Raw genomic sequence first — 11,917 nt, forward strand, 5'->3', positions numbered from 1 at the left:
TTAGAATAATGTTGTCTGAGCAAAAGGCCCCTAACTGCGCAATGTTGCCCTGAGGCAACAAACAAAAAAACACAGTTTTAGCATATAAATTATTTTAAAAAATTGTCTTGAAATGATCTATAATGCTTCTTTACATACTTACAGATATTAAAATATTTTTAGTTAGAGTGACCCAAATTTAAACATGAAGAAAAGTGATGTATAACTTACAAGTAGGAGGCAAGGTGTAGCATGCACCTCTACTTCATAAAAAGGACTGTTCCTCTTCTAAGTAAAAGGTCATATGAACCTCAATACCTCTTTTATTTGGACAAAAATATGTCTGGAGGTATTTTAAATCATTCCCCCCAAAATAAAATTGCAGAGCAACGTGAGGTACAGAAATGTGGTTTGTTGCCTGAGGGCAACGCCATGCCATAGAGGGTTTTAATTTGCAAAACATTATGTATCTGAAAAAATATTGTGGGCAAAAAATCCTGTAAAGCACATATGTGCAACCTCAGTTAAAATTGGTCTTATTGGTGTCCCTGTATCATCCTGAAGTCAGAAAAGCACCTGGTAAGGTATTGTTTATGTAATCTGAAAGATTTGTTAAATGTCAAATGTCATTTGTTAAATGTCAAATGTCAGCAATTTTGATTGAGGTAGCACATATGTGGTTTACAGAATTTTTTGCCAACATAATATGTTTTAATTTATTTTCAGATATATGATTTCCTTTAGTGTTATGGCAATGGGCTCTTTGCACCTCAGCTTCCGCCTTCGGGGTAAAGCGGCTGGATTGTTTCCGATCCAATACAAATATCATTTACATTAGGTGCTTGCAGGGCTTGGCCAAGGTTTGTACATCGATCCGAAGCCCCAACAAGTCAGCTGGAGAAAGGTTTTAAGATGTTCGCCTCGTTATACATTCACTGACACGAAGGTGAGTTTTACTTAAACTTTGTGGCTAACATTAACGTTAGCTTATGCTAGTAGGCAATATTCTCGGACATTGTTCTTGTAAAATGTGCTATTTAAGTATCTAAACATTCTAACGGACAATGTATTTATCTTATTTTCAAGTATATTATGTGTGTTTATTGTCGTTAGTGTCACAGACTAACGGGGAGGTTACGGTTCGGGCTTTTTACTTCCGAAGCCTGACGAAGCACAAGCCTCATAGCTTAACAGTAGCGCAGCTCTGGTGTCAGAGATCTGGTTCAGCTGTTCAGGTTCAAAGTTGCTGCTTTTAGAAAAATATGACCGTGTTGCTTCATGTCTCCGTGTTATTTCGTTTTATTACCTTTGCATGTTTCTTGTGAAGAGCTCAGATAGGACGGTGTTTACAGCAGGATGTACAGGCGGATCAGTCGCTCGGCTGTCTGGCTCTGGTCTGCTCTCTCGTTCCCATAAACTCTTTCAGGCTGAATATAGAAGTGATTCCATGGAAATAACTCAGGGAGGCTCCTTTATTTACCATCCGTATCCCCGGTAGTTTTAGGCTGATCCGGAGTGAAGTGAAGGCTGCAAACTTTGCTGTGCGGCGTTAGCTGGTAGCGACAGATATTTACAAACCATCTTCTTAATTCAGGATCGCTTGGAAATTAACGAAAACTTAAAAGCCCATTATATTAGGGAGACAACAATGTTAATAGTATTGTTTTTTTGCATCTGAAATACAACTTAGTCTTTTCTACCAGTCATGGTAACTCAAAGCGGAAAAAAGTGAGCCGCATTAGCTCCTGGAGATGTGACGTCAACGCCTTAGGTGCAAAGAGCCCATAGATCCAATATATGTTTCATTCCGTATACCTTTCAAAATAAAACTAAATTGCACAATAAAAATGCCTAAACAAATATCAATCGTCCAAACTAAATTTTATAAAATACAAACAAACCATCTTACTAATAACTTAAATATTTCCTATTTATGGCTCTAACATTTAGCAAATCAATTAACACAAAGTTTTACATTTTTAAAGCCGCAGGAGAGAAACATGAATCAAACATAAACCGGAGGTCCGCTTTTATTTTGAAAAGCCTACCAGGGGTCCAATCAGAAACTGAAATTTTAAGATAACTTCGTTGCAATCAAACTCTGTCAGAGAGTTTGATAGTACGTGCAAGAGGGTTTGACTGCGAATGTGAGAGGGTTTGATAGCGAATGTGAGAGGGTTTGATAGTACGTGTAAGAGAGTTTGTAGGTTTTGGCCTATGGGGCCTCTCATACTTCTTCACCTGAGTGTTGCTTACCTTGGTAATCCTGTTGTCGCTATGTCATCCCTGAGTGCGTCGTCTGACCGGAGGCTCTCGCTGTCGTGAGTCACTCTCCTCATGTGTTCCTCCCCGACGCCACTGGTGGTACCAGTCGGACGCCATCCCTCATGTGCTCACCCTTTCCCCTGACGTCGGTCCGTCTCCAGCGGACTCCCCTTCGGGACGCAAGAGGATCTGCCGGTCCGAGCCCGAACCTAGCTGGAGAAGAGAGGAACGACTGGACCGGGTGGTACCCCGTTCGCTCTGTCTCTACTACCTGTCCGGCCTCCAACGAAGCCTCACTATTCAGTGCTCTGTTCACGACTTCACCAAGTAAGATACCATCCGATTCATTTCTGGAAACCTCTTACCATTCCTCTCTAACCCGTTGTTTCTGGCCGACAGTAAGACGACCTGGTCAGCCGTTCCAGCACGCACTCCCAATGCCTTTTCCCTTGGAATCAATAAACTTATTATTGTACACTTACCGGACTCTTCCTGATTGTGTTCTTGCATGTGGGTTAAAAAGCTAAATGCCAACATATTATTTCCACTCCAATAAATAGCAATATAAACAAACCTCGTTGCATCAATTATCCACCCCAATCATGACTCCATGCCGTACCTACTTCTGATTCTACAAAGTGGTTAACACTGAACCTTGCAGTCAGACCTGCGCATTTAACAAGAGCGTTATATTCGTTTAATCATAAACGGTGGAGTAAAGATATAAACAAACTTAAGTTGGTTTCAGAAATAATTACTTTATCAATTTTATTGTGACTTCTATGATTATTACTATAACAATCATTCAGCTTCATGTTATAACTGCATAAAGGCTCTGTTTGTTGCGACTTAATAGTTTTCTTCATAAACTTAACCTGGTTTTAATTGAGCTCAGTATGCCAGAGACTTTGATATTGTGAGGCTGCTGTTATAACTCATCCATCATTGTTTTTATCTTCAACATATTTTTGCAGTCTAAGCAAATGAAAATGAAAGAGGAAGCCAGGGATCAGGAATTAGAAAACCTAAAGACTTTCCTGTCTCAGAAGAAGCTCTGGCTCCATCAGATCAACAACCAGTTCTGAGGATGAACCTCCACATCATCTTCATGGTGGAAGGCTTTTTTTTTTTCTTTTTTTTTACTGAGCAGGTGGCCACAGTTTTAACAGTTAACTGTGTGTTACCAACACTAAGTGCTTAATAAACATGAGTTGATTTTAAAATAATTCAACAGAATTTATTCCCCTTGTTTAATCTACCATTTCTCTTTCATGCCCGAATGAGCATGTTAGCATACCACGTGGGCAAGGATAGTTAGTGTTTTTCCATGGCCACACTTAAAAAAGAATGAAACAATAAAAAAGAGCAATATTTCATTATTTGTCATATCAAGTGAGCCAAAGAGCAACTTGTGTCTCCAAAGATACAGGTTGGGTCAGGTTGCAGATCCTGATCTAGCAGATGGAAAGTGTGATCCTATCTCAATACAGCAGCTAAAAGTGCATCACTATAATTTTTAATTCATCATTAAAGTAAAATTGTGAAGGTTAAAAAAATCCACCTCTGAATGTTAACAAAAGACATTTATTTAGCATAATTTCTTCTGCACCCCTGTTGGCCCCGTCTAGAACCGCCCCTGGGCAGAAGGTCTGTGTCTGACATTAGTAATACATTAAATGACGACTGAACACTGAATTAATATGTCAACATTTCTTAATGAAACAAACAGAAAGACCTCACAAATCTTTTTAAAGTAGGAAATATTTATGTATTTACTGTTAATCTCTTAGTATGATTTCTTCTTCAAATGGCCATTTATATTATTTTGGCTGATACTACTATACAATATATGAGCAAATAATTGATTATCTAATAATCAAACAATAACAGTCTACTAAAACCACAATAAGAAACTTAATCAATCATAGCAAAATGTTCTGTACCATATCAGCCTCAGGATTTGATTGAGGGATGAAGAGACGCTGATGTCTGGTGCCAGGATGAACACATTTGTTTTAATTGCCTGTATTCATCCACACTAACATGATTCAGCCTGGGATTTTAGTCTTCCCTCTGACGTCTGTATCTTTACGAGAGGTTTTGCTTCTAAGGACGGTGGAGTATCGGGTTAAGCATGTTTTAAAAAAGACGCGGTCGATAGCAGCTCACCGCGGCTACGTAGTGTCCGTCTCTATGCAACCACAACAGCATCGGTCCGTAGCGTTCTGGGGGTCCTTTAGCTCCCGCCACGACAATTTAGCTGACCTTAATATATCCTGTGTTTTATTTTGGTTATTATTGTTATACTTAGTCTTGATATGTGTGTGTGATAAGCGTCTATCGGACATTTATAGAAATACGTGTAACAGCTCTGTCTTTACCCGTCCGCCCTGTTATGCACACTCGGAGGCCGGTTGGTAGGTTTTTAGATGATTTATTGCAATCTGTAATCAGTGGTTGATAAAACACATATGGCGCAGTGAGCCTCTCTACCGGTCAACCTATGGCTCACAACAGAGCGCTGAACCAACTGTGTAATTCACAAACAATTATAGTGAATTCCCACATTATATTTTCAAGGCCATTTGATCGTATAGTTTTAGAATACAAATAAAAATATGAATAATAAATACAACAACAGTCATTAAAAGCTCTCTGGGGATTAGTGGAAAAGAAACATGTCATGTTGCCATAGAACCCAACAAACAGAATGGCAACCACAACTGACAAACTGATAAATATAACAAACTAACAGACAAACTGATACTCATATCTGACAAAATAAATTACTGACATTTAATATAATTACCTGTAATCAGTGGTTGATAAAACACATGGCGCAGTGAACCTCTCTACCGGTCAACCTATGGCTCTGTGCAATGCAACAAAGATTCCAGTCACCCTCCTGAACAAACCTCCAATACCATTTAGAAGAGAACCGGATTTGTTGACTTACCACAACAGAGCGCTGAACCAACTGTGTGGAATTTTTGGTTTCTCATCCAATTTATAGATAACCAGTAGGGGGCGCCAAAAACCACCAATTACAGGATAACTGTGAAACATATTTTAGCAGGAATTTCATCTGTATATCTAATACCCGTTACATACGGAACAAATTGCGTCCCGTTTTTGAACCGATACGGGACGCAACATTTAACAGCCAAATACGGGACGATTCCGTATTTTAAGGGATGGGTGGCAACCCTACCCTCTGTACTTTTAAGACAATATTATGCGAGTAAAAATGGCGAATTTGAACAGCGTCTGTTATCTTCCCTGGTTTCAAGGCTTTTCTTCTCTTTATGGCGTTTTTTTTTTAAATGAAAGTGTGCAATACCGCCACCATCTATCTGGTCTGAAGTATGAACTGGAGCAAATGCCATTGACTTAATGATATTACATCATACATCTGAAAATGGATTGGGTACTTTGTTAAATAACATTAAATCAGGATTATAATTTTTTTATTCTTTGCAATTTTAACAAAAATAGTAAAAGATTATTAAGGCACCTAAAAAGGCATACTTTATTAACCTAAAATATACACTAAGACGTAATTTAAAACTTACTGAAATTAATAATTTAATGTAAGCGTTCAGTGAATTTAAAAAAAATCTATTTTGAGCATATATTTTAAAATATATACAAAATATCTTTGACAGATATTTAAAATATCTTTTAAATATACACTTGAGCAAGGGTATATTTACACTTGGGCAAATAGATATTTTGTTCACTTAAAGTATACTTTTATTTAATAAAGTTCTTAAAAGTGTATTACAATTATATTTATATTTATACTTATATTTTGGTACAATTATATTTAAGTGTGTTTAATGTTATAATTTTGAAATTGGTACAAGCATAATTTTAGTTCACTTCATATATATTTATAGGTAGTACACTTAATACTTAGTATACTTAAAATGTACTTTCACAAATGTAAGTATGTTTGACATACTGTATACTTTTTTTCACTAGGGAAGATTTTTATTTTCCCGGATAAAGCAATGGAGTGCATGGAGAGTTTAGGCTGAAATAACGCCAGCGGGAGATTATGGAAGCAAACGCTCTGGAACGAACGGTGTCAGGGGTTTGATCTATAAGCATGTTCTGATTCTTTTTGATCCCCTCTTCACAAATAAGGACAGTGACGTGAGTAATGATTATGACTCATTTCAATCTGATCTGCTCAGCCATATTTTCTTGTGATCTTTAGTGGTGCACGGCAACGATGGATATGTGATGGACTTTCTTTTTTGGGTCTGTTTACCTGTGTGTGTATTCATCAGAGAGATGAAACACACTTGCTTATAGAATTCAATTTATTCTACATAAGAGCATACTACAAGAAGTTTATTTATAAACCCAACTTGAACCAAGAATCTTAATTAACATCAATTTGGAAAAATATGCTTATCAAACCCATTAAAAAATATCAGACTTATTCCCAAATATCCCATTTAAATCTACCCCAATTTCAATCTGTAGAGCAGGGGTGCCCAAGCTACGGCCCGTGGGCCCGCCTCCTCATTTGGTCCAGCCCCCTGAACAATACCGGATCTGGCCCGCCTCCTCATTTGGTCTGGCCCCCAGAGAGCATTCAGTGTTTTTTTTCATATATATGTGGATTTTTCTTCAACCACCAGGGGGGCTCTTGAGCAGATATAAAACTTAGTTTCCCTCAATGGAATATATACTAGTCAGTACCAGTCACCGTTTCGCTCACGGTTTTTTTCCATTTGCATTCTGGGTAAAAATCTATCTACAAACGCGAATATGTCGTCGGCAGTAATCCAGCCCCCTCCCGGTCCACAGTTTCACACTGTGAAACGGCCCCCGACCAGAAAAGGGAACAGTTATGTGGCCCTCGCAGGAAAAAGTTTGGGGACCCCTGCTGTAGAGACTCACACAGAGAGAGAAACAGCAGTTAAACAATTTTATTGGACCAAGAATTTGGCGCTCGCACACCGGCAGAAGACGTGCGTGCTGAGAATCACAGCGAGCTTGAATGATCGGCTCGAACGAAGCTCAGGTAGGTCTTCCCCCGGGCCCGGTCACTGGTGGTGGAGCGGAGCTCGGAGAGAGGAGTCTTGAGGGGACCTGGAGGCGTCTGGGAGGCTGGTGGCGGAAACGGGGAGGAGGTGGGTTGAAACACAGTTGAAGCGGGTGGATCTGTGGTTGCTTCGTCTTTTCAAGGAGCTCTTGCCAGGTGATTGGATCGAGGTAGAGGTGGTGCGTCCTGATTGGCTGGGGTGAAGGTGATGCCGGAAGAGTCTTACAAGTTGAATTTCCGCCTAGGGCTTAATTTCAAGTATATCCAATCAAAACAAATCACAAACATTTCTGACAATATTTCTATTGTCATCAGAAATATTGTGCAATGACTCTGTTGATTTTTCCAGCTAAAAATTGTACCTTGAAGACGACATGTTTCATCATCATAAACAATTAAAAATCAGAATTTGGATTGCTTTTCTAGAAAAGCTGTATCATCTTTCATTTTAAACCCACAAATTAGAAATGATCAATTTAGACAGAGGAGTTAAAATAAATTTGAAAATTCCTCTGAGACAAAGATTTTGCAGTACTGTAACATGTTATTGCTTTCCAAATCGAATGGTTAGGGGGATCTGGATTTAAGTATTAATTCAACTCACAGACAGATATGCTGTGATCCAATTGTTTTCCAATCTGTTTGTGCTTGAAAGAAACATAAGTGATTAGTTCAGTTAGTTAGTTTGTTAGTAAAAAAAAAAAAATTCCAAGCTGGATGAGACGGTCTCTTAACCCCCCCCCCCCAATAAATTCTATCTGCTTTAAGCTGAATTCTTATTACTCCTGTTCCATTGTATTAATCCCCACATTAAAGTGAAAGTAGCAAATTTATTAGAATCTCAACATAATATTTCAATTTAGATTTGAATCATAAGTTGTCTCTGAGACAGAAATGTTTTGTAACAAATATAATGAACCTTAAATCAATATCTTGCCGTTTCATAATTTCCTATTTAACTCCCCAGATAGCACATGATGTTAAATCAACGTTGAAAAATAGTTAGAATCGTTGATTTTTGGTTGAAGTCGACAAATGACGGTGGATCAACCATCAAACAACCATCCAATCAAATTGTTGAAACTGTGTCATTGAATCAATGTTGTTCTGTGGTTGAAATCTGATGACTGAAATGCCAAAGTCTGATTAATGGTTGATTTTTGGTTGAAGACGACAAATGATGGTGGATCAACCATCAAACAACCATCCACCTCTAGCCAAGTAACCAGTGTTGAAACTGTGTCATTGAATTAGTGTTGTTTTGTCGTTGAAATCTAATGACTGAAATGCTGTTGTCTGATCAACATCTGATCAATATTGAATCAGTGTCAGCTGTATTCCCTCACCCCTTCCCCTCCTCTCCTCCTCATCAGCGCTCTGGGTCAGAGCATTTTATTACTGAGCGGGGGTTATCACATTTAAATTAAGCACTGTAGAGGATAGTGGGTGCTGATTCCTTTCTGTACATTTTCTTACTTGTTCATAACAATTCTCACTGACTGTGTGTGTGTGTGATATAGTGACACAAAAACATCTATAACTTACTACAAGGAGTGGAGCGGTCCACCCCCACCGTTTACATGAGTGGGATAGCCCAACCACACAGCTGCTTTGCTGTTGGCTTGTTGGAAAATATGTTAATTCAATGTTGAATTATCATCACAAAGGTTGCATGTTTGGTTGAGGTCGACAACTGATGGTGGATCAACTATAAAACAACCATTCAATTCTAGCCAATTAACTAATGTTGAAACTGTGTCATTGAATCAATGTTGTTTTGTGGTTGACATCAAATAAATGAAATGCCAACGTCGAATCCAGTGTGTTTCACCACTGGTCCTCCAGCCCCTACAAGTTTTAGGCATTTCCCTAATTCAACACGCATGATATTAATTGACGTCTGATTAACGGGGTTTTGCTGAACTGAAAAAATGCAGGTCAGTTTGATTGAGGTCAAGGTTTGAGGAAGAACTACCCAGATAGCACACAATGTTAATTCAATGTTGAATTATGATCACAAAGGTTGCATGTATGGTTCAGGTGAACGACAGAAGCTGGATCAACCATCAAACAACCATTCAATTCTAGCCAATTAACATTCATTGATTGAAATGCCACATCGAATCCAGTGTTTTTCAGCACCGGCACCAGGCACACTGCCCTGCAAGTTTTAGGCATTTCCCTAATTCAGCACACATGATTTTAATTAACATTTGATTAACAAGGTTTTGCTGAACTGAAAGCATGCAGGTCAGTTTGCCTTGAGGATAAGGTTTGGGGAAAAACTAGTATATCAAAGTGTTCAATCAATGTAAGGTGTTTTTTGCACCCCTCACCACCGCCTGCCATTCAAACGCCCAACCCCCTTCTCTCCACCTGCCAAAAACACACACACACCTCTTTCCCCCCACCTGGGCCCATCTACCCCTCAATCGGGTGAAACAACTTTAATTTTAAGTGGTTTTTCATTTTTTAAAAGATTGTTTTGGCTAGTGGCCTTTATTTGATAGTTGATTGACAGGAAGGTGGGTAATGAGAGAGGGGGGTTTATGCAGCAAAGGTTGCCAAGGTCAGGAATTGAGCCTGTGACAGCTGTGTTGAGGACTGAGGCCTTGATTGTGGTTTGTGCTTAACCCCTGCGCCACCACAGCACAACCCCTTTTAGGTGAGTGTTAATCACGTTTTAACTTAAGCAGTATGTGTTGACAACACTGAGTTGTGATTCCGTTCTGTGCCCCGATTCACTAGCGGAACAAGTCAGCGTTGGGCTGGGGGGCGGGGCTAATTACTGGACCCCTAACGAATCACCAGGCCCCTGACGTTTATCGCCTGCGCTACCAGAAACTGTTGAGCGAGGGGCGGGGAGGTTGGTCTGCGTTTTTTGGTTGATCGTTACCCAGGAAACACATCGGCTAAACCATGAGTGAAACGGTCACTGGGACTGACTAGTATATATTCCATTGAGGGAAAGTAACTTTAACATTAAATAGACCTTTCTCAACAGGCAGTAGACTTTCTCAGTCTATAATCAGACATTTAAGCGACTTGAAACCGCACCCCCAGCACCCCCAGCACCCCCCCCCCCCCCTAGCTCTGCACCTGCCCAGATTGCACATGATGGCAATTCAACATTGAATTAACATCTTTTGCCAACAAGCCAACAGCGAAGTGGCTGTGTGTTTGGGACATCCCACTCATGTAAATGGTGGGGGTGGACCGCTCCACTCCTTGTAGTAAGTTGTAGATGTTTTTGTGTCACTATATCACACACAAATGGTCATTAGGACTTTTTTATGAAAAAGAAAGAAAATGTACAGAAATGAATCTTCACCCACTATCCTTTACAGAGGTTAATTTAGAATGTAATACCCCCCACTCACTAATAAAATGCTCTGACCCAGAGCTCTGATGAGGAGGAGAGGAGGGGAAGGGGTGTGGCAAAAGAGCTGACACTGATTCAACATTGATCAGTCGTTGATCAGACATTAGCATTTCATTCATTAGATTTCAACCACAAAACAACATTGATTCAATGACACAGTTTCAACATTGGTTACTTGGCTGGAGGTGGATGGTTGTTTGATGGTTGATCAACCGTCAGTTGTCGACCTCAACCAAAAATCAACCATTCTGACTGAAAAAACGCAGGTCAGTTTGATTGACGTCAAGGTTTGGGAAAGAACTACCCAGATAGCACACGATGTTAATTCAATGTTGAATTATGATCACAAAGGTTGCATGTATGGTTCAGGTCAAAGACAGAAGCTGGATCAACCATCAAACAACCATTCAATTCTAGCCAATTAACATTCATTGATTGAAATGCCACATCGAATCCAGTGTTTTTCAGCACCGGCACCAGGCACACTGCCCTGCAAGTTTTAGGCATTTCCCTAATTCAGCACACATGATTTTAATTAACATTTGATTAACAAGGTTTTGCTGAACTGAAAGCATGCAGGTCAGTTTGCCTTGAGGATAAAGTTTGGGGAAAAACTAGTAATCAAAGTGTTCAATCAATGTAAGGTGTTTTTTGCACCCCTCACCACCGCCTGCCATTCAAACGCCCAACCCCCTTCCCTCCACCTGCCAAAAACACACACACACCTCTTTTCCCCCCACCTGGGCCCATCTACCCCTCAATCGGGTGAAACTTGACCCAGAGCTCTGATGAGGAGGAGAGGAGGGGAAGGGGTGTGGCAAAACAGCTGACATTGATTCAACATTGATTCAACATTGATCAGTCGTTGATCAGACATTAGCATTTCATTCATGAGATTTCAACCACAAAACAACATTGATTCAATGACACAGTTTCAACATTGGTTACTTGGCTGGAGGTGGATGGTTGTTTGATGGTTGATCAACCGTCACTTGTTGACCTCAACCAAAAATCAACCCTTCTGACTATAATTCAATGTTGATTTACCGTTGTGTGCAATCTGGGCAGTTTGTTGCAGCCCTCATCACCTCCTCATCTCCCCCTACTCCCTCCCAAACCTCCCCCACCCAGCCGCTCCTCCCAACCTTCTCCTCTTTACCCCCTCTCATCCCTTCTTCCCTCCCCCTCCTTGAGCTCTGGGTCAGAACATTTTATTACTAGGTGGGGGTTAA

General features: G+C 39.9%; 1 long non-coding RNA gene across 1 annotated transcript; it reads left to right on the forward strand.

The window, feature by feature from the left end:
• The first annotated feature begins 225 nt into the window (after window positions 1-225).
• Window positions 226-2,725, forward strand: LOC148157779 (uncharacterized). The gene is made up of 2 exons (XR_015764329.1): window positions 226-2,571; window positions 2,644-2,725. It is a non-coding gene; the product is annotated as an uncharacterized LOC148157779 (long non-coding RNA).
• The last annotated feature ends 9,192 nt before the right edge of the window (window positions 2,726-11,917 follow it).

The sequence above is a fragment of the Poecilia mexicana genome, unplaced genomic scaffold, assembly GCF_051168715.1.
Source record: "Poecilia mexicana isolate PSO_F unplaced genomic scaffold, ASM5116871v1 scaffold_9, whole genome shotgun sequence".
In the NCBI taxonomy this organism is placed as follows: Eukaryota; Metazoa; Chordata; class Actinopteri; order Cyprinodontiformes; family Poeciliidae; genus Poecilia; species Poecilia mexicana.